General features: G+C 41.2%; 1 protein-coding gene across 10 annotated transcripts in view; it reads right to left on the reverse strand.

Moving 5' to 3' along the window:
- Positions 1 to 24,204, reverse strand: part of PCDH9 (protocadherin 9) — a 752,451-nt gene that overhangs the window by 694,038 nt on the left and 34,209 nt on the right. The gene's annotated exons all lie outside the window — the stretch shown is intronic.

Consider the following 24,204-nt stretch of genomic DNA (forward strand, 5'->3'; position numbering starts at 1 on the left):
ATTTTTGCTCCTTCCCCATGCTTCCTTGGAATGTCTCTGCACCATCAACCCTTTTGTGGCACGGTCCTACCTTTACAATGATGGTGCAATATTAAGATAGATGGTTTAGCAGAGTAACTAAAGCTTAGTTCTCACTGAAGCTGTATGCTTTTGTCACTGACTGCTTTGCCACACAAAAGAATATCAAGTCAGAGAGAGGTTCTCTAGCCTAGTCTTCTCCTGACATGGTAGTCTTCCATGTGCAGCCCATGTTTATGGAGGAGCATTCAAAGGCCAGGGTAAGTTGTGTTGCTGTAGCTTACACCTATCCCAGACTCTGTGTAGAAGCGGGGTACTGCTGGCTCAGGGGCTGCTCTACTATGAAACTATGAATTAAGCTTAAGTTTCAGGGCTCTTGATCCTGGAGAGGTCCCAGAAGCAACTTTAGTCCACATTGCAAATTTGAGTTGCACGAATCAAATGGATTAATCTTTTGCTGTATATATTTCAACAATCCGGAAGTTTAAGAGCACAGTAGCACAGACATTGTAAACAACCACACTGAAGAAGATGACAGGGGTTACCCAGAGCTGGTTGCTGGTTCAACCAGCAGTTCAAGCTTCAGCCCCCCCCCCCCCAAATGTAGGTCCACCACTGTGCTGGCTGAGCTAGTCTGAGCCTGGCAAAAGGAAAACAAGTCTTTAAAATAGAGTTTGGATTGCAGTGCACTGGGTTGTTAGGTCATGTGACTGACTGGAACAGAGTTTGAAAGCGGGCCAAATCTCCCCCTGCCCTGCCCCTAGAACTTACCCAGGACTTATCCCAGGCTTGGCTAAGCTAGCTAAGCCCCAGCTAAGGAAGACTTACACCTGTGTGTCTGTGGCTGAGCCAGGATGATGACTCCAAACTCCACTCATTCCAGCTGATCTTGGGTTTGGATTGCTCCCTGTGTTAGGGCCAGGTTTAGGTGCTTTCTGTAAGCCAGAAGTCACTCAGAGAAAACCTCATTGCTAGGTAGCCTTAAGGAAGCCCCTTTATTTTAGAGTCAGACACACCTACTTGATAAGGCAGCAGGAGCAAGGATGAGATAATGTACCTGAATTGGCTTAAACAATCAAAAACATAATGTGAATATTATTTATGAAATAGGGCATTTTGTAGAGGTAGTAGTGAGTAGAATCACTCACTGGTTTATAGTTAACATATTCAAGATGAAGGATTAAAGGACTAAAAGACATCATTAAAATAATGGCCTGACTTTAAAAAGAAAGGGAGACATGGCATGCCTGGAATAGGATCCATCAGTTGTCACCATCTTTCTCAAATATATTTTATGATCCATCTAAACAGCTTTGTCACTGGGTAAAATCAACCCCATACTTACTTATGCTACAAGCTGGCAGAGCCACTTGGATTCAGAAAAAAAGGATTAGGTTCTTCTCAATTTTTAATTACCACATTTCTGGCTGCAGTCAAAGCAGCACAGAGAAGTTTCCATTTAGCATTTTCTCATGCAACTGAATCTTAATCCACCCACTCTTTTTGATAAGACAGTGAATTGTGACCTAAAAGGGGGGGGGGGGAATGTGATAGAAAAAAGCATTATGGAAAAAGCTTGGATGTATTGTTATTTTTTAAAAATTTAGCACTGAAAATATTGTTAGGTAATGGTTACTAATTTAAATGGCTTATTAATAGAAACATTTTGTTTTTCTTAAAGGGTTTTGCAAAAAAGGAAATGAAAAGTACATTAAATGGCTGGATCTTATAGACATGAATAGGTGGTTTCAAATTACTCATGTCTTTCATGCTTTACTGGTTCCTGTTTTCATTAAGGAACTACCAAATAATCTTAAAATTATTTGCATGTAAAGGATACAGTTATAAGTTGGAATAATGTACATGTGTACTCACTGATTCTTATGGGGAGGAAAAAAGAGGTACCTTCCCTGCCAGATTGAGATGGGGAAGGAGCGAGATGCCTGTGCAATTTTGTACCAGGCTTGTGCAGCAGCTACTTCCGTGGGAGCCACTGCTACATTTTCATATTAAAACCATGAAGAATAGGCCCATCACAGGGGTATTTCCATGTCTGCTACGAATAATTTACACAGAGGCAGCTTATCAAACGGTAAGGGGTAGCCATCACCTTCAGGCCTTGCCTGTGTACTCCCAGAGCAGAGGGCGTATGGGGTATTAGGGGAGGGGAAGCACCTCTGGTGGGGGACACGTCATGCTCCTTCTGGTGTAGCTGGTCCACCTTTGGACCCCACTCTGCTCTCACCTGTGGCCCCTAGAAGCTGTCCACACGCGACAGTGGCTGTACCCTGAGAATGGCTTCAACTGAGCAGCTAAACCAGGTTCCTACACATGCTAAATAGGGAAGTGAGGTGCAGATGGAGCTTGCCAACCTGGGAAGACAGCCCATCTAGCTGAAGGAAAACTCTGATCCTCAACCTCTGCTGCCTTGCGGGATATCTCTGGGAGAAAAAAAAATGCTAAAGGGTAAACCCTACACAGATCCAGAGTGGAGACCCTAAGGTGGTTGGATGGCTCCTTGTACACCTCTTTCCAGCAACTCCTTCAGCCAAGCTGGTGCCAAATGTACCGCTCTGCTTTCCTGTGGACACCATCAGTGAGACTGGGGGTGGGCAGGTCTTGTCACCTGGGCAGCCCAGGACCTCCATACACACTACCCAGGCTTGTGCTTGGGGAAGTCACTTTGGTGCTGCTAACACAGCGGTTTGACTTCATCCCCGGAAGCACACTCCATTATCTCTTGAGACGAATGCCAACAACAGCAGTGGCCAACAGGGCTGTGGGGGTGGGCTGTGGGGATCCATTGCTGTACTGATGCCCCAGCACCCTGCATCACTTCCAATTACCAATGGGGCTGGTGGGCTGGTTGGCAGGCAGTGGGAAGCTCAGCACCGTGCAGGGGCGGCAGTCAAGCCCACGCAACTGCGCTCATACCATGCCAAGCTCCCCACTGCCTTGGTAACTAACCATGACGTGTGATGTTGAGAAACCAGTAGATCAAGGCTACCCTGCCAGCCGCTACTGCCCAGAGGAATGGCCAACTTCTATATTGCCAAGGATTGTACTGTTTGGTCCCAAGGCCAAGATTCCCCAACCGCCTCCCATATGGTTCGCTCTGTAATCAAGTGGACATAATAGCAGTGATGACTTCAGTGTATATGAACTAAGATGGGAGTGGTTCAGCAATTTAGAAGAATGAATGTGCTTCCTAAAATGTTCCCCTCAGGAGGCAGATTGGAAAGACAAAAGACTGCTCCCAGAGAGTTCAAGAGGTAGTGTGTGTGTGTGTGTGTGTGTGTGTGAGAGAGAGAGAGAGAGAGAGAGAGAGAGAGAGAGAGAGAGAGACCACCGATTCATTACTTACTTACATTCATTACTAAATCTGGACTAAGGGCCACTACCAAGTGCATCTGGCTGGCAAAGTTTGAAATATAATACAGGTTTGACCCTTTTTAGGTCAACTAGGCTAACTGATATTTTCCACAGATTCCAAGTGTGTGCATACAGTTTTATAGGGAAGCCCTGGGATCAGAAATCAAGTTTCTCTTTGTAATATACATGTGTGGCCCTCGGACTTAGCCCCATATTTTCAAGTCATAACCATAACAATAAAGTTATTGATTAATGTACAGAAAGCAGAAAACAATGGAAAATACATTTACGGGGAGCCTGCAGCAATGTAATAATAATAATAATAATAATAATAATAATAATAATACAATAATAGTTGTGCAACTCTATAATGTGAGATGACATCTAATTTCCCCATAAATTTCTATTTAAAAGTTGTATGTTTCTTGTCAGGGGTTGCCAAAACACAGTGTTTTCCCCTATTGCCATGCTGTGACAAAAGTCGGCTTGCCAGTGCCTGCAAGTACAAATATTCCCCCCTCTATGAAATGAAAGTGAACAAGCGAGAATGAAGAGGATCATGCTCCTGCTGCAAATACTCTCCATGCATTCAATCTATGAGAAACAGTTTTCAAAGATGAAAACATTTAAGTTCCACTTATGAAGCACATTCTGTCATGAAAACAGTTGCTGATGAGTTCACTTGAGTTTCAAACTGTTTTATCACAACAAAAAAATTTTTTTCCTTCCAGTAGCACCTTAAAGACCAACTAAGTTAGTTCTTGGTATGAGCTTTCGTGTGCATGCACACTTCTTCAGATACACAGATATCTTGGTATGAGCTTTCGTGCATGCACACGAAAGCTCATACCAAGAACTAACTTAGTTGGTCTTTAAGGTGCTACTGGAAGGAAAAAAAATTTTTTGTTTTGACTATGGCAGACCAACACGGCTACCTATCTGTAACTGTTTTATCACAAACAGTGCTGCACATACTGTAGATATTCCAGCACTCTGAAAGGTAAAAGACTCTCCCCTTATCAAATGTAACACAAATAATTAATTTACATGAAACTGCCTAACTGATCAGTATTTAGTTGACCTCTAATCTGAGGGACAAACAATCATCTCCTGACGTAGATGAATATACATCATCAAAAGACCGGAAGTTAACAAAGTGACTTTTGCTTAAAAGATCAAGGAAGTACTTGAATTAGAACCCAGAAGGTCCATAAAAGCATGGAGGGCTTTTTTAGAAGACCGCCACATGTTCAATGATTGCATTAGGTGGGTTCATGGGGTTGTACAACTAGTCCCACCTTGCTGTCCACGAGTTCCCTTTGCATAAAAAATGATCTACATGTATATTCACAAAGATACATAGAGATAGACCGTGCAAGTGGTGACCCTGATTCGGAAAGGTGCATGCACAACTTATAAAACACCAAACACACAAAAATTGGGGTTGTGGTACCAAACCGTATTACAACTTTCTCAGGAAAGAAAATAGATATCTTAGATTTTATTCTCCAAGATAAAGAGTTCTTTCCACATAAACTATGATGAAATAATAGTAAAACATGTGGAGCACACTCTTCTTTGTTTGCATAGATTGTGACATCTGATTTATTACCCCATCTGTCAAATTGATCTGAGGAAGAAATCTGATATGTATTAAGGCAATACTAAGCCCACTTCAGATGAAAAGAATGAATACAATTCTATAATTGTTGTAAATAGCTAGACATTTTTCATGATCCCAACACGTTTGAGAAATAAATGTATTAGTAGCATGAATATGTCAGTGGACATTAACTATAGTGGTTCAAACTAGAAATTGTTTTTTTAAAAAAATTGAATCAGAATTTTAAAAGGTTTGCTAACATTTCTGTTGCCTTAGGGTGCTTCCAGATGGGTGTTTTGTATGCGATCACTGTGGTAGTCATGCATACAGTATAAATTTTTCACAATATCCCCATATAATCAGTGTCAAAATGCCAGTTCATAGCTTTTCCCTTCATTTATTCACAGTTTACACCTCCCATGGAAAATCTGATACATTAAAAAAAGAAAGCCATTCATTCACATTTTCTCAATGATCTGTTTGTGACATCAAGCCCCTATCTATAGGCACTCTTACTTACAAATGAAATCTTGACTGAATACAGGCAAACATCATGAGATATATGCTTTCAGTCTATTAAAACTGAATCTGTAACCCTTTATCAAACACCAAATAGCTTTTCTATGTATAAGGAAGAACCACAAGGAAAATCTGTAACTTCTGAAACCAAGCCTTATTAAGTGACACTATAGATCAGGGTGACTATCTTGTGGCCCTACAGATGTTGCTGGACTACAACTCCCATCATCCATGACCTCTGTCTGTGCAGGCTGGGACTGATATGAGTTGTAGTCCAACAGCTTCTGGTGATCCACCCATCATAGGTCATGTATTATTGTTGAATATTCCAAGTATGTATAACTATCACTCAAACAGTTCATATGTTTTCTTTCTGTCCCATATAAACACATGGTTACCCCAGTAACTACTATCCCTAAATTCTGGGATAGTAAATTTAAAGTAAAGGGTCCTGCTCAGTATCCTTACATATATACAGAGTCAAGAAGGAAGGAATCTGCTAATTTCACAGTTTCCCCTCTTCTCTCTAATCAGGTAATTGCATAACTGTGTATGTGGATAGCATGGTCAGAGATTATAGGTCATATTTAGTTGCAACCCAAGAGGTTTCCAGTGTTATAGCAACCAATCTGTATGCTTGCTTGTTCAAGAAGTGAATGGTAAGATGGTAAACTAAATTGGTTCTTTTTACAGTGGTACCTCGGGTTAAGTACTTAATTCGTTCTGGAGGTCCATTCTTAACCTGAAACTGTTCTTAACCTGAAGCACCACTTTAGCTAACGGGGCCTCCTGCTGCTGTTGTGCTGCCGCTGCACAATTTCTGTTCTCATCCCGAAGCAAAGTTCTTAACCCGAGGTAATATTTCTGGGTTAGCGGAGTCTGTAACCTGAAGTGTATGTAACCTGAAGTGTATGTAACCCGAGGTACCACTGTATTGGTAATTTTTGCTGTCCTAAGGAAGGTGAGATTGAACGCTAGTCAGTAGCAATGCATTACCTCAGAAGGAGGTCAGGCCTTGTTTAAATGCAGTGTTCCCAATTCCTCTCCCAGGCCACACCTTTCTCTGTATCAACGATAAAATTTCCTATTCTGTATTTTTATTTGGGTACCATTTGTGTGTTAGCACTAGGATTACTGATTGGTAAAACATTTCTCTCCCACCTTTGTAAAACGAAGGTAGCTCCCAACAATCAGTATAGCACCACAACGCAGCAGCTTGAGGCTAGGTCACATTCTACTCCTTAAAAGCTTACGTTTTTCTGGGTCTCCAACAAGCAAGGAATGGCAAGGTTTTCTATGAAAATATTTCCAAAGAACCACAGCACCTAGCGTAAAGGACTCCCTCTCTACCTCTCCTGTATCTATGCAGGTTGTCTGGTGCAGCATCTGTAGCAGGTGACATTAATAGGAAGGTGGAGGAGGCTCCCACGGTAAAAAATGTTTCCTAGGTGGTAATTTTGATAATAAATTCTGCTACTATAGTAGTGATATTGAAGTCAACACAATGAAGGCATAACTTTTGCTATTAAAGTGCATATTTTAATTTATCTTATTAGTCAGTTAAAAATGAAATTTAACCTCAGATTCTTAAACCTCACATCGATCTTGCACATGGCTCACCAATCCTGTCACCTTCACTCCAGGTACCTTGTTAAGCTCTAACTATTCATTTAGTGAAAGAAACCTTACCATTAAGGAAGCTGCCATCCCACAGGAATGGACTTGACATGCCTATGGACTTTCAGCCATAACCTCACACTCCAGATGTCCCTTTGAACCCCAGGGGGCAGAGGTCTCTTCTATGGACATCTTCTCTTGCTTTCTCAGTGCTTACTTGGCATGGACAATGTCTTGTACCCTTCAAACCTCATCCACCTCCATTGGGTTAGAGGGTGCTCAGTTTCACTAGGTCAATGGTACCACTTCGTAGGTGTATACCATCACTGCTATTTTTTACTTTATGCACTTAATCAAACAATAGGTGATAGCTAACTAGGACATACTCAGAGCAGATTCACTGCAATCAATTAGGTCTATTATTTCAGTGGGTATACTCTGAATATGACTAACACTGGATATCATCCAATGAGTCTGTAAAGGTTGTAAGATTATATCCAACAATTATTTATCCTCACTTGTTCTATATTTCTGCTCTGTTGTGGGTATTCCCCATAATACTTCAGATGTGTGTTGTGTTGTGATAGACACCATCGCTGAACACATTTCCAAGTCTCTGTAACAGGTCAAACTTATGTGTGCAAATCCCCCAGTCGCCCCATGACCACTAGACACCCCAGCTTCTTATTCTGCTTCGGAAAATATAACAGGTCCATGTGTGAACTAGCCCTAGCTCTAGAATCTTTCCAGCCCTTGTGTAGTTAGAGAAAGTAATGTGTGAACCAGGGCAATTTTGTTGGCAGGGCACATCTTCCCATCAATGACTCACATATGGGTGTGGGCTCGCTATGTGAATCCACATGCTCACACAAATGGCATAAATTTGGCCATCAACATAACTGAGCCAGCCTCATGTGTTACTTTCTCCACGTGACTGTATCTACAAGGCTGTTCTACCTGGGGAATTTTAGGTTATCTGAAGGAGCTCACTCAAGTGTTGAACGATCAAGTAAAGAGAAATCAAGTGTTGTACAGGGATGTGGGGGGTTTGTCTTTAGATATGGAGTCCTCTGGATTGCATCCATTGTGACCTACATCAGAAACCCAGCATGATTTTGTTCTGAAGATGCACTGGGAGCATCGACAACAGTTCTATCGTAGAGTTACAAGCATGTGTGCTCTTACTGAGTACTCTTGTGTATCTCAACCCATGCACCTTGAGCTACAAAGAATTTTAGGTTATGACCTTTTGCATTTTCTCAAAAAGTGCTGTTGGAGTCAAGAGGGTGCCAGGTTTCCATACGTAAAATGAGACAGCACTTGACTGAGTCATTGTATGACACACCACATTTATGCCATTTCAATATCAAGTTATTTATGTATGCAATTCAGAAAAGACTGCTAGGTCTCTCCAGCCCATTGTATCACACCAACTCAAATTCTCAAAAAATAAAAATAAAAATTCAAGACAAAGCCTCAACATTGTACAAAACAACTTCTGAAACTTTATTGTGAATTTTTCCCCAAGGTACATTTAGTAAATGATCATAGCCTTAAAATCATCAGTTAAAAAATATAAGTTGAAAGAACTCCACATTTAAGCAAAGTTAAGTTTCAGTACAGACTTTAAAAGTCACAGAATATAAATATATACAATTATATGAATGAGATAAAATTGCAATTACATTAGGTTATATATAGATATAGAGATATATTGTAAATAAATAGGGTTTTGATTTGACAGGCATGAGAGGCATACTGCTTTACATTTAAAGTGTTCAACAAAATGAAGCAAAAAATGGAATGTAGTACAATTTGTAAATACAGTGATTTTTAAAACCTTGTCTCTTTTCTTCTGTCAATATTTAAATTATAATGTACAAATATCAATTTTATAAAGGTCAGCCATTAGCTTTCACCAGCCTTGCAAATAAGTCCAAGAAATGTCCTAATTCACATATATGGGGTTTGTTTTGTCTTGTATCATCCCACCTACCCACACATTTGTGGTATCAAAGAAGCAAAGTTTGTCATGTTTTGCTGTGCAATCACCTGCAAGCAATTCCAATTCATCAAGGCAACTGGGCAAGTCGGTATTTGCAAGCCTGGCTTTCACCATCCAAACCGAAGCATTACTTTGCTATACATGTGCTTAGTGAATTTCCAGCCGAGTGGTAGATATAAAGTAGACAAAATATCTCAGATAAATGCATAGAATCTTTTTATCTAAACTACTTACATGATAAATACATAGCAACAGGATTGAAATAGAATGAATATCTGAATTTTGCAGCTTTTCCCCCCTTGTAAAAGAATGTGTTGAGAAAATGTATTCATTCACCAGTCCAGTGAACATGTACATACCTTTTTGTAAAATATTGCCTACCCTGTACTGGTACATGGAAGGAGTACACCCCCCACATGAACTGTTATTATTTATGCAATGCTTTCAAACCATGTTATTACTAATCCATAGTGACCACATCATACACACATAGCAGGAATATGTGCTTATTAACTACTGAGGAATAATAACTGTTGAGTAGTAAATAATTATATTGGAATTGTTCCAAGTGAGCACAACTGTGTTCTTCTTCTTCTTATTTTTTACATTAAGTAACATCATGGTATACAAAATGCAAGTCATGGGCCAAGGGAGGCTGAGGTGGCAATCCTATGTGCACTTACCTGGGAGTAAGCTCCATTGGAGTCAATGAGCTTACATCTCAGGAAGATTACACTGCTAAGTTTCTTTTCTATCCCCCGCCCCCATTTAACTGGCATTGGGTAAACAGGTAGATCAATGTTTCACCTATCAATGTCAAGCAGGTGCTTGTATGGCCTGTTCTTCCCTCCACTTATCTGCCCCAATCCCATAATGAAGATCTGCAGTCAGAAACAGGTTTTGATATATGCAGCTAATATAGATGGGTAAGTCCATCTTTATCATAATACTCACTGGGTCTCCACTGAACTGGCTAGACACATCTTTGGGTGCATGTGGGCATTAACCAACTATTGCATGCAAGACTAGAGCAGGACTATTTGTTTAGATTGTCAGCAGGAGCAAGGTTCTGTTTTCCACACACTTTTTTCTTCCCTATGTTGATTCTTCAATTTTTAAGCACATTTCTAGACTTTGTCATTCTAATTCCCACCCATGCTCCTTCTATCAAATCGCCCTCCATGTTCTCAGTTTGGTGCTCACCTACTAAATTAGAATGACGGACGGAGGATGAGAACACAAGATAATCTTAAAAATTGTGTTTGTGTGTTTCCAAAGACACAGCATGTATATTCAATTTAACAATTGTTCTCTTCCTTTTCTGCCACATTAACAAAATTAAGATGCACTTCAGACTGAAAGACAGGGGCAATCCAATGTGGCTGAAAACACTGCACTTTCATGATTTTTTTTAACCTTTTAAAAAAGGAAAGTAAAAAAGAAACAAAACACACTAAATCTATAAATTAGCACACCAGGGAGCAAAGTTTGTAGCCTCACCCTCTCCCTGATTGCAAAGAATTTGTTTCTGTGGGGTAACATTCAAAATTTTGCACGCTTGCACTTTGAAATAATATTATGTCTTTGCACTGCATAATTTTACTGTAGAGTTTTGGTTTTGTGTCAAGTTGCTTATTCAATTACCACCAATGAAGTTACTGAGTGTTTGGCTCTGTGTGAAGGCAAATATGACTTTTCGAAGAGAGATGGAGGTGGCTTGCTAGTGCTGCTACTCTCTGGGGTGTGTTCTCTGTTAGACCTGCTTTGAAGTTCCTCACATTGTACAGAGTAAATGAGATAAAAACTACTTGTATTGGTTTTACCAATAATATCACTAACACAGTGCATGCATTCAGTTCTGCAACTGTTTTTAAAACGTTTATTTTATGTAAGATGTAAAATGTAAGATGTAAGATGAATGCATTGTCACATCTATCCTCTTTTAAAACTGTGAAAATAAATGGCATGCAGCTCCTCTGATGCACAAGGGAGAGGCATGGAAGAGGGCTGACACATCTTCTTGTCAGGGAAAGCAATTTGCTGAGCCGGCATTTGACTTGCTGCTATATGTATGTCCATAATGTAACAAGTGGTGAAGGGGAGTTCATACTGTGAGTGTAGAATATAGGATTTCAGCTTTAAATAGCTTGGAAATAATATTTATCTCACTGTTTGGGGTGGGTGGCAGAAGCAGACACGGGGGTGAGGAAATGTGCTGTTTTGATTTGTTTTGTACAAAGGAGTCCAATTGTTTCACCTAGCTAAGAAGTAAATGAATGAAAAGTGGAGTCATGGATTCAAACATCAGACAGTAAGGTTATATCACTCATGCTCCACAACCATACTGTGTGCATTGCCAAAACAAGTTGGAAAAGCAGGCATTACTTGGCAGGGACAAAAAGCAAAGCATCTCTACTGAGTCTTTTCTAGTTCAAAAATGTAAACAGTGGTTCAGTCCATATTACACTACTTATTGTACAGAGTTTTTCTAACTAAACCAGCTTGTTGTAATGGTCTTACTTGGTTGGTGGATCGCAGGAAAAAAGGCATCTGGTTTGAAAACTTTCCAAAAATACAACTGGTTATTTGAAGAAATTCCCCCAAGGTATATGTATGTATTAAATATATTGTAAAGACCACCTCATTTCTATACTGCCCAGCTGCTGAAGCTCTTTGGGCAGTTCAAAAGATAATGCCAGTGTTCACCTTTCCAGAGATCCACTGCTGACAAACCATAGTTCTGTTATTTGTGCCTTAGAGGGCTTATGCTTATCTGATATAAAAGCTCAGCTACCCCCATCACAGATATTTTCACAATAGTGCTGCATTCAGTGGAGAAGTTCTTCTCTCTGAGCACAATTGAAATGAACAGGAACTGTGCAAGAACACTACCATGCACTTGTGCATAACATGCTGACCTTAATCATCTTAAATTGCAACCTGGAAAACAGCATGACCCCCTAGATCACAGGCAAAATAATAGAGAACTATGCTAAATAACAGGAGGAAGCACTGAAGTAGTAAAGTAATCAGAATAAAAGCTTATTTCTTCAGCAGCTCAAGCTATTTCAGTAGAAAGCTCAAAAACCCCTGTTGCTAAGTCCAAGATCTCCCCTCATTTATATACAGTGGTACCTCGAGTTAAGTACTTAATTTGTTCTGGAGGTCCGTTCTTAACTTGAAATTATTCTTAACCTGAAGCACCACTTTAGCTAATGGGGCCTCCCGCTGCCACTGCGCCGCTGGAGCACAATTTCTGTTCTCACCCTGAAGCAAAGTTCTTAACCCGAGGTAATATTTCTGGGTTAGCGGAGTCTGTAACCTGAAGCGTATGTAACCCGAGGTACCACTGTACACACATTTTTCCATGTTTGGGTCCAGAGGACAAGTGTGGCAGCTGGATTTAAATTCAGAAGCCTTTGCAACACTGTCCCATATGACGACTGCAAATTGATAAACACATTTACATGTTGGCATGGAGAATATACACAGTGTGATGACACCAAGATGAGCTTCACACATTGCACAGCCTAGGCAAATATTTGCCTCCACATATGCACTGGACAATGCCTCAGGCAAGCTGCACATTCTCCACATAAAGAATGTGGCCAATAAATACACAATCCAGTTGATAAGGGCAAACGGCAAGATTCCCTCTTCACACTTACTTTGGTACATTCTTCATGTTTTCATGTGAATGCATACAGTAGTCACCAGTGTTTATGGACCTGATGCATTCAACTGGCATTAATTACAACATATATCTGATATTAATCTAAGGACTCAGCTATACAGCTGCAAATGAAATTTGCTGTAAAGTGCAATAAACAAATGTGACGTTAGCTGGTGACAGTGAGCTATGTCAAATTCAATGTATTTTTCAAAATGTTTTTTTAAAGCATTTTCACAGCCTTTTTTTATAGTTTCCACCCAAATTTCTGACCCTAGATTTAAGGATGAAAATCTACAATTATTGAATTCCTACACTGAATTTGTGTCAATGGTGCTCTTCTACTCTTTGGGTCATACCTTGCTTATTAGAGTCTGCAGAGGTCTGTAATGTGTCTAATAAAGGATCTGGGACTACACACTTAATGATGTCACTTTTGTGTAAGAGGGCTTATAAATACCCAAGCAGGCACAGTCCTGAATGCCCCTTGCCAATGCCCCTTCCCCATATCATACGACTTTGCAGCAGCAGTGCAGATACTGGAGATGCACTGTCCCCTACTACGGTATTTAGGTCACAACTAACTCCAACATGCGTGAAAATGCAGAATTGTCGCCAACTAGTTTCTGCTCAGGGTAGACCCAGTGACTTCAATGGACATGCATTAATAAGGTTGACCAATTTAAATAAGTCTACTCTGATCCTTGGATACAATCCTTAGCTATATGTAGAAAGGCCCCAGGCCTTAGAGAAGATTATGTGCTGAAAGTCAGGTATCAAGGCTTCGCTGCAATCACCTCTCATCTCAGAGGACTCTTGGGGAGTAAAGCAAGGGGCAGAGAGGCCATTCTCTGTCATTCAGGTGAGAACATACTCCAAAGCGGGTAGCACTTTTCAGATGTTCTTACTGCTAAAGCTCAATCTTTGGGAAGGAGGGAGGGTGCACAGCACCGAGAGAGCAGATTCCATCCCCAAATACAACATTTAGCCTCCTGTGACTAAAATAAGCCAACACATATATGCTTGCCTCTGCAGGGTTCTCAACCACTTGAGGAGGCTCCATGCATGGCAGGGCCTGCACCAAGGGTAGGTATCACATCCCTGCAGAGGGCCCAGTGCCACTCCTGGTCATTCTCAGCCTCTTTGCTGCCATTTCTCTTCTTTACCTGACACCTCTGAGCATGCAAACAAAGGCAAAAGTGAGGCGAAACCTCACTCCCCCCTATCCTTGTGCTCTCCCTCTTGAGGGTTGTTGGGATTGGACCCAGTGGATAAGAACAAGCAGCAATGCACTGGCATCCTGAAGTGAAGGAACGGGTCCACAGGTGGCACCTTGCTCAAGAACCTACTAAAGCCCAGAAGCAGCATTGATCATAAGTTCATTTCAGACATGGAAATGAATATGTGTAGGTCAGATGTAGATCCTCAGTCCCCCTAAAGCTCCACAGTAACAGGATCTGAAAAGGGCATGCATTTTAACACTTTCCTCATAATGCCTATAGGCTGTTCATGACATCATTTGTTCCCTAAGTAAGTGTGAATTAGGAAAGTATTTGTTTTTTTAACGCAGCTGAAATCAACTTGAGTAATTCCTCTTAGTACAGTGCGGTGTTTATCCTTTTAAAAATGGAATGCAGCTTAAGACCACATCTCCTTTCTGATTTATAAGAGTAGCTGTGGCCATTGAAGTACATGATAGAGATTATTAATAATTACATCTGTATTTTTCAGCCTAATTGGATTTATAAATTGCACACTAGCCCTCAAGCAAACATAAAAAGAACAATGTAAACAGAGCATTGTAGAACACTTCTTAACCCAAACAACAACAGCTAAGAACAGGATGGCTGATCTGCTTGTTATTGTTATTTTCATCTTTTTAAATCTTTTTCATCTGTTTAAAATATATTGTTGAGGTTGAGCAAAACATAATTTGGGGAAGGGGAAGCCCATGCATTAGATTTCAGCTGATGCTGGCACATATTTCATGTAGTGCCCCCAACACCTAGATCTTTTTTAAAAAAGATATCATCATGCTTGCAACACTACTGAAACACCTGTGACTTTTTGCTAGCTGAATTGTGTCACAATTCATGCTCTTCTGCGCTGGTGCAACATGTTCTATCTCCCAGACACTTCATAAGATAATCTTATGGCAGAAGGTTGCCTACACATGATGCTTCCTGAAGAGTGAGCTCGGGGGAAACCCAGTGCTGCACTACTCAAATTTATTCTCAACAAATGTTAGGCCTTGATTCTCCGTTCTTGAAGTACAGTGGTACCTCGGGTTAAGTACTTAATTTGTTCCAGAGGTCCGTACTTAACCTGAAACTGTTCTTAACCTGAAGCACCACTTTAGCTAATGGGGCCTCCTACTGCTGCCACGCCGCCGGAACCCGATTTCTGTTCTTATCCTGAAGCAAAATTCTTAACCTGAAGCACTATTTCTGGGTTAGTGGAGTCTGTAACCTCAAGTGTATGTAACCTGAAGCGTATGTAACCCGAGGTACCACTGTACGTCCATGAGAGAGGTCTCTCTCAGAAGAAGCAGGCCTTTACTCAGTAGCACTGCTGTCCAAGTATAAAATGTAATTCTGCCTAAATGTATGCTTACATGCCAGGTACACACTGATGTGAATAGACAAGAGAGCCCTATCTGAGGATAAAAGGAAAATATCCATCATAGTCCCCAAGCTGTAAATCTTAATAGAGAGACTAAAGGAATAAAGTGTTACGTTTCCTTTTGCAGTACTGTAATGGGTCTCCCTGTTGCATGGCTGGAAGAAATCCGTGATTTGATTTACTAAAGGTGAAAAGTAAATATAGACATCACACATAGATTTTAGCATATGATTTTAATGTGTCAAAGCTGGAGTGCAGCTTTGGAGTGGGGATCATAATTCCCTTAATAAAATCAATGTCTGCTGTCGTGAACTTAGGGAGGGAGGGAGGGAGAGAAGGGGAAATATGGGGGTGGGTGTATAGAGAGAGCACCGAAAGCAAAAGAGATGCTGCCTTGATAGGTAGGCTGTCATCAACCAAAATGTGTTGGCCATTTTTACTGCTTTGCAAGGACTAGTCTTATTTATTTTTCAGAACCATTTAGGAGCTTTGCCTCTTCCTTTTCTATCTTTTTGGAGACCCATAGCCAGCGCAACACAGAATCTTCTCTGTACACTGAACGGAAAAAAGCACAGTGTACCTCCCATGGGGCTCTCTTTGTGGAGACTGAGGCACTCAGGCTCAGGGGTGGTAAGTAGATTTTGCCCTTATTGCCAAAATATCCCCACTAGGGATACAGTGTGGTGGCCATTCATTTACATGGGAAAAAAGTATGTCCTCTTTAGGGCACCATTGGTATAGTGGCTAAGCCTGTTTTCTGTTCCAAGTATTCACACTTTCTAGGGAGGACCCTCAGCAGTTTTGCTGATTACAGCACATTTAATATTTCCCATAGAATTTAATGGATGCTCACAGAGTTTCCTTCAATCTGCACAACCTTGCTCCTTCATCTGCCTTATGTTCCATTTCCATGGTTATGCTTGTGTGTGGCAGAACAGCTGGAAAGGAAATTGGTAGCCCATGAGCTCACTTTAGCCCTCCTCCCACCAATTTGCGGTTTAGCTTCTTTCCCCCACATAAACTGAAACACAACAGGGCAAGGGCTCTTTCTCACTCTGCCCACTGAATTCAAATCGAGCAAAAAAATAAATAGGGCCAGAAATAGCCTTTGCACACTATTTATCTCCCAGGTCCCAGGCAAAGGGCAATAGAGCATTCGGCAGAGGTTCTTGTATCGTTAGTCATATCCGATGCCTCATTCCATTTGCCTGCTTTTCAGTGGCAGAGCTTCATGCTCCAGCCCCGGGGGGGGGGGGGCGGAGAGCAGGCGGGGGGGCTGGCACGCATCCCGGGGGCGTGATGTGCCGCCCATAGGGGCATGGCACCCAGCACGGGCAGGGGGGCAGCCGCGATGGCACCCCGCGGGGACCGCGCTGCCGGGAGCGGTGCGCTCCCCCCGCATGCCTCTTCCTCCACCAGTGCTGCTTATTTGCACATGCACAGGAGTTAATAGCTGAATTTCATAAGAGGGAAATTCCTTCCACAGCCTTTGTTACCTTTGGAAGCAGGCAAGGATTAAAGCATCCTTTGACTGTGAATCAGGAGTAAACTGATGGGCAGAGCCTATGCATAGTCCCTTGCCTAAATCAAAATGTGGCTTCTGTAAAAACAACAAGTGGTTTGGAATGATACTTAAATATAATTGTGCTTTGAGAATTGGTATCTGATGGCTGGGAATCTGGGATATATGTGTCGAGCCAATGCATGACTATGGAAGGGGCTCCTTGAGGTAACTGATCACATGTATCCATCACCAACTGATCTTTGTTAGTGGAACCTGGGATACACAGTACAATAGGCAAGATTTGATCTCATTATTATCATCCTCAAAATCAACATCTAGTGTTAATGGCAACCATCATCTGGGTTCAGAACATGTTTTGCCCTGTCTTAGCTGTGTTCCAAATTTCCTTTACCACAGATAAAGCCACTTGGAAGTGACTGAGATCTTAATCTGCCCTGTTCTCTCTGATACTGGCCCAAGTTCTGTTTCTTTGGTCATATTATAATGCAACAGGATGTTCCAAATTGGCTGAGAGAGAGATTATCCCCAAAGAGACTTGTGATAGTCCTTCACATCTTTGAGTCTTGTTTCTTAAGATCTCACTGAGCTGGGTATGAGAGCTCAGGACAGAGTGCAAGATTGTTTAGTGCTGTGCCCACAGTCTAGCGATGGTTAACGTACTCTGATGTTAAAATACTTAAAATGATAGAATTAGCGATTTGTGTGTTGGGTGACATAAGCAGCTGTGACAGTCTTAGCTCCACTGTTGCTTCCCAGTTGACTTTGACACACTTTATTTGAAGACATGCATGTGTAAAGATCAGTAGCAATTGCCAATTTGCCTGGTCTACCACATTACCATAGAGCTACTGCTACAGAAGATTTCCCCTTAGGTGCAATTTTGTCATACTCCATTAATCCTCTCAGTCCTCTCCCAATCCTGCGGACTTGTTACGTAGTAATCCCCAATTGTTGTGCTGCAGGAACACTGGAAAGTCTCTGCTGTCCTCCAGGCAGAAAATTACAGTAGTAAGTCTATTAAATTTGGCTCCTGCAATGTCCACTCAGATCACTCCCGCTTGTTGCAGTCATAACCCATAGCCACAATGTCAGAACAAATTATCAGCAGCATCCAGAATGCCGATGCAAAATTAATTTGGTGCCTCCCACAGCCTTGTTGATTCAGTCCCCAGATGATGGCAGAAATCTAGCTGTATTTTAAAGGATGTTTGGAAATTAAGTCAACACATCGTGAAAACTGGCTTTATTCTTTGTGCATGTCAGGTTTCAGGTCCCACTGGGGACCTCTATCACATGATAGTATGCAATTTATTATGTAACGTGCTGGCATTCTTCCACCTGAGTCTGTTCAAGAGAGATTACTTTGGTTGCTCCTTTTTAAGGCTGGACTAGGACAGCATTCAGAAAATGGAATTCTTCTTTGTCTATACAGTCAAGGGTTCTTGAACCCCTCTGAAGTACCAAGTCCGTTTCCTGTCTTTTGCAGCTTGTCTCTCTCACAGAAATAAACAAACACAATAAATTCACCAGCTAGGCAGAGTTTGATCTCTGTTAGTATTAAATGCTGCTATAAACCAATGTAGCCTTCCTAGTTCCCTGCACAATGCCCACACCTGCAACCCATCAGGGAAAAACTGATTTTCCACTTGAACAACTTGACAAATAAAATTAGTAAATCTTTGCTTTAAATTCAGTAGCATTGAATATTAATAGTTAGCATCATAGGGGGTGTATTGCCCCTGTTGTTGTTTTTCATCGTATTTTAAATTGTAGCACTTTGCAAAAGTATTTTAGTTTTAAGAGGATGCCCACTCAAAGGAGTAATTAATAATGCTGCTGTGTGTAGCCACAATGGATATATTTACCATCTTGTTTGCCTAAGCATGTGCAACATTGGAAGACTTGTGACAAGGACTGTTTTATAGCTTAAAAGTGCCTCTGAGCATGTAAAGACTGCTTTCCCCTTGTTGCAGAGCAACTGCAGCCTATCCCCAGATAGTTAAGATTGAAGGAGCACCAAATAAGGCTCCGTTACAAATGCAGCCAGAGTGTCTGGTCTTGTTGTCTCAATCCCTTTAAGAGTGCAAACTAAACTCACAAGTATCTCACATGAAAGCAATTAACTTTTCAGAGTTTTTTTGTGCTCACACAGTCCTTCAAGCACACCAGGGAATGTGAATGCTTGCTGAGGTGGCATTTCAAGGGGGACAGATCTCAAGGCGAGGATAGGTGAGATTCATAATAAGGTTCAAAGTCTGTTCTTTGATAGGCTTAGAACTGCGCTGGTCACTGGTAACCTCAACAAATGCTCTTAAAATAAATCACTTTGCAATTTGTTGAGGTTACTGTTATGTACCTCATACATTAGCTTCCTACGCATCGTGTTGTGACCAATGCAGACTCTCAGGTTTCTACAAGCAGCTAGTTCCCGCCCCCCTTCTGTTCCCAAACTCCAACTTTGCTTAACACCTCACCTGATGAAGAGTATAGGAGACCTTTAAAAATTGCTCACCGATTGTATCACTTTTGTTAGACCTAATAAAGTATTGCTCAACTCGGGTTTTGGGAATTGTACCTCTTAATAACTAGAAATAGATATACACCTAAAGAATATTCACTTGAGGCAAGAAACCTATGGTGGACAGTTGCCTCCCAGTCACCCTCCTGAATGGTGTTCCTGATTCATACAGATATAATAATAATAATAATAATAATAATAATAATAATAATAATAATAATAAAGTTATTTATACCCTGCCCTCCCCAGCCAAGACTGGGCTCAGGGCGGCTAACACCAAATATAAAAACAATTGATTGAAATACTGCTTAAAAAACAAGATTAAAATGCAACATTAAAACATTAAAATGCAGCCTCATTTCAATGGAAACTCAATCAAAACTTTTTTGGGGTTAAAAACGTCAAGTATTCACCAAGGCTAACTATCCAGACTGGTCCTACATGGGCCAGAAAAAAGCCAGGGAAGTCCCCAAATAGGAGTTCCAACACAGAAGGAGAAAGGAAAAAAGAAAGAGGAGGAGGGAATCAAACTGATTCTAAGCCAAAGGCCAGGTGGAACAGCTCTGTCTTACAGGCCCTGCGGAAAGAAATCAGATCCTGCAGAGCCCCGGTCTCAGGAGACAGAGCATTCCACGAGGCTGGAGCCAGTGTTGAAAAGGCCCTGGCTCTGGTTGAGGCTAATCTAACTACCTTAGGGTCCGGGACCTCTAGGGTGTTGCTATTTATGGACCTTAAGATCCTCCGTGGGGCATATCGGGAGAGGCGGTCCTGTAGGTACAAGGGTTCTAGGCTACTGTATTAGCAGATACTGTACTACTGTAAGCCAGTGATGGCCAAACTTGGCCCTCCAGCTGTTTTGGGACTTCAGTTCCCATCATCCCTGACCACTGGTCCTGTTAGCTAGTGATGATGGGAGTTGTAGTCCCAAAACAGCTGGAGGGCTAAGTTTGGCAATCACGGCTGTAAGCCATTTGAAGTACTGTAATTGGTATAAACATGCTTAAAGATTCACACAACTGTGGGGCAAGACATATCCCGCTCACAGGAGTACATGTCACTAAAGAGAGCTTCCGTAAAATCAGTGCTTGGCTGTATAGTTTGTGCGGCACCCACAGTAATTTAGCCAGTTTGCAATTGCACCCACAGGTCCAAAAAAAGTTGGTGACTCCTGCTTATCCCATAGGTTATCCCACAAAACAGAATCAATCAAGTAGTGGTACCTGCTGAAGTCCAGGAGCTCATCACCATAAGGCCCTCCCCCAGCCCCCACACAAATAGTCTCATGCAGAAACTGAGCATCAGCTGACAGTCACATAATAGTAAACTGGCCTTATTCTCTGATTTTCTATGCTAATATGTCACAAACAATGGTAATTGGTCACAAAAATGGTAAAACTTGAAAGCCTTGTTATCACCTCATTCCACTTGCCAGAGCTAGGAGAGTCAGTCCATCAATAACCCTGGTGATTCAGAGATGACATCATTGCTTTTGCTTTGAAACAAGGCCTCCTTCATTCTCTCCAGTGCACATCTGACTTCAGGCAAAGATCAAAAACACCACAGCACATTATTTCGTATACATAGTAAGCCCGCACATACCATTGAGGAAGGATAGCTAGGCTACCTGCCATACAAATAATTATTTCTTGAATTCTAATATGAATAATGTGCAAATGAATAATTTCAAGCACAGCCCATCCATCATCGCCCCTATCTTCCATCCCCAAGGGAGGGAGATCGTACCACTTTAAGCCTGTAAACCCAGTTTCGTTCCAGTAGCACGATGAATTTGCAACTCAGACAACTATCTAAAATCTGTGATTGATCATCTGGTGAACTCTTTAAAAATAAAACACTTGTTTGCTAATTAACTACAGCAAGGTCTACAGTCGGTGACATGCTCGACAGTGCTCTTCAATTAGGCAAAAAAAGCTTTCTCCCTACATGAAGCAGAACTCAGTAGGAGGCCTGGTCCTGAAGTAAACAAAATAAATGAAGAATAGGAGGGGAAGGGAAGAAGAAGCCCAAACTAAAACCAACAGAGTTAATTTATCCCTTCTTTTGCTATATTCTGCTTCAGTCCCAAAGGATGCCTACATCACAGACTTAAATTGCTTCAACAGTCATGCAGTCCCCTCCCAAGGGAACCCCTGGGAATTTAAAGTCATGGGCAGAGAATATGGGCTCTCTAAAAGAGAAGGTTCAACATCCTTACCTGACAACAACAATCCAGGTATCTTTGGGGGGAAACTGTGACTGTTAAGATTGGATGTTTAACCCTCTGTTGATACAAATTTGACTGGGTCAATTTGGTATCAGGATCAAACTCCCCCCACCCACCCACCCACCCAAAGCCATGCAAATAAAATACCCAGTGGAGGTTATTAAGCAAGACACCATTTGCAAGTTTTAAAAAAGCCTTCAATAGAACTTTCCTTTTCCATTAAAACAACATACTTGCACATAAGTCATTGAGGTTAATATCCCACAATGTACAGTTACAAAAACAGGCAAGAATATGATATGGCATCTAACTGACCTCATCATTTTTTATCATAAAAATGTGTCCTTAACATATACATAACTATAATACTTGGACAAGCATAACAGTGGAATAATAATGAGCTGTGAAATACTTGCAGCAAGAACAAATTCCCCCAGACCTCAGTATAGAATGAACCTGGGGGTTGGAGAGTAAGAATTGTGCCCACAGCACACAACATGCTCATCAAACTTCTGTACAGGACCTGTGCTAAAATGTCTTCTTCATTATTATGTCACATATTTTGTGCTTTTATACTGCCAACACTCCTGTGATCATCAGATGAAGGGTGGTATATAAATTTAATAAATTAAAATAAGTAAACACTTTGAATTTGTGGGAAACTGTGGGCAGGTCCAACAGATGCAATCCTGCTATGCTCCATGCATTCATTTTATGATACATTTCTCAACAGGGTTATGGTTTGACTCTGCTGGTTATGAAGTTGTCAGTAGTGTACAGTCATGGTTAATGGCTATGCTTGAATAGGCACAACATGAATGCAAATGACTAATGATGGAAGTACGCAAGCAAAGCTTCACACAGGAGTCTGTAATCTACACCATATATAAATTTGAAGAATCTGGCCAGGTAATGGTGTACCCTGGTTTGTGCTATGTGAAGAAGCTTTGGTGAGCCTTAGGCTTGTGTATTCAAGCGTTTGTTTCCAACTTTAAACTAACCAGTTACCCACAAAACCCAAACGCCATGAACTGCATTTGTTTAACCAGTGGTTTAAGGAAGAGCTCAAATCTGGAACCACATTTTGATCCTGGTTTGTTCTCAATAACCACAGGTTAAATAAACCACAGCTCCCCACATTTGGATCTCACAGAACTGTGGGTATTTAAAATCAGAAGCTAGAACATCTATTTTCATGTGAGAAAGGGAGTGTGGCAGCCCCTGGCTCACAGTGATTTAGTCACATACCATGAAGCCATGGTTTTCCATTATGTCTGAATTGGGCCCATGTACGTGCTCAAAGTGCTTTGACTGTCTCTTTAGAAATTAAATACACCCCACACCTCCCTAGATAGCATTCTGAGGACAGCATTCACAAAGCATTCGTGGCACTTTAAGATATAATAGTTTATGGTTGTATCCCTGGACCATTGCAAAATATTATGCTATTACACTACTCTGCATTCACTCAATTTCAGCGCTATGTGGATCAACAAAATCAGGCAAAAACACAAAATATTTTCAACTCCAGAAGAACAGGGGGTGGGGGGAATCCAGACCCTGCAGTATCTTTGGCATTGGTTTGCCACACAACAGTTCCGCCAGTTTGCAAAATTTACAAACATGGCAGAACACTCATTACCTTAGAGAAACTCTGCTTTGCAATTAGTGTAAATAACATCCTGACAAAATGGGCTTCCACACAGCTTCCAAGAGAAAAAGGCTTGGAGGAAAGATTTGGAGAGATTTGCTATGGCAGTAGGAGAAGAAGGTCAAATCATCTGGCTACTTTCCACACACTCCTTCCCTGTTCATACCATACACTGCCCAGAATTTGGACTGCAGGAGAAAAGAAACAGATTGCTTCCTGCTTTCCTCCGTTAGTGCCCATTCTCCATTCCTCATGGAGCCTTCCGACTTTGCTCTATTTCTGATGTCAGGTTTTGTCAAATTATCAGTGAAGTTCAAGAAGATTATCTGGATCCAGAACTTGTCTCATGCTTGGGCTGTTGACACTGATAGAAAGTATATATGATTGCATGCCACATTTTTTGTTGATTTTGTTGGTCCAATACTAACCTTGAAAAAAAGTATTTGAATTTTGACAAGGAACTCGGATTGTAAATACTCTTGATTTCAGCAGACACACACAAGATTTCCTGTGGAGAATTCCAAAGTGGGTTTCTCATTAAGGAATATACAGTGGTACCTTGGTTCAAAAACAGCTTAGTTTATGAACAACTTGGATTAAGAACTCTACAAACCTAGAAGTAGGTGTTTTGGTTTGTGGATTTTGCCTTGGAAGCAGAACATATTCTGCTTCCTGTTGAGTGTAAATTGAGTCCTCCGCTGCTATGGGAAAGCACACCTTGGTTTAAGAACGCTTTGGTTTAAGAACAGACTTCCGGAACGGATTAAGTTCGTAAACCAAGGTACCACTGTATATCAGTGCTAGAAACTAGATTGTACACACAACTGTGTTATTTGCTTCCCAAGAAACTAATCTACTTC

The sequence above is a fragment of the Podarcis filfolensis genome, assembly GCF_964270895.1.
Source record: "Podarcis filfolensis genome assembly, chromosome: 4".
In the NCBI taxonomy this organism is placed as follows: domain Eukaryota; kingdom Metazoa; phylum Chordata; class Lepidosauria; order Squamata; family Lacertidae; genus Podarcis; species Podarcis filfolensis.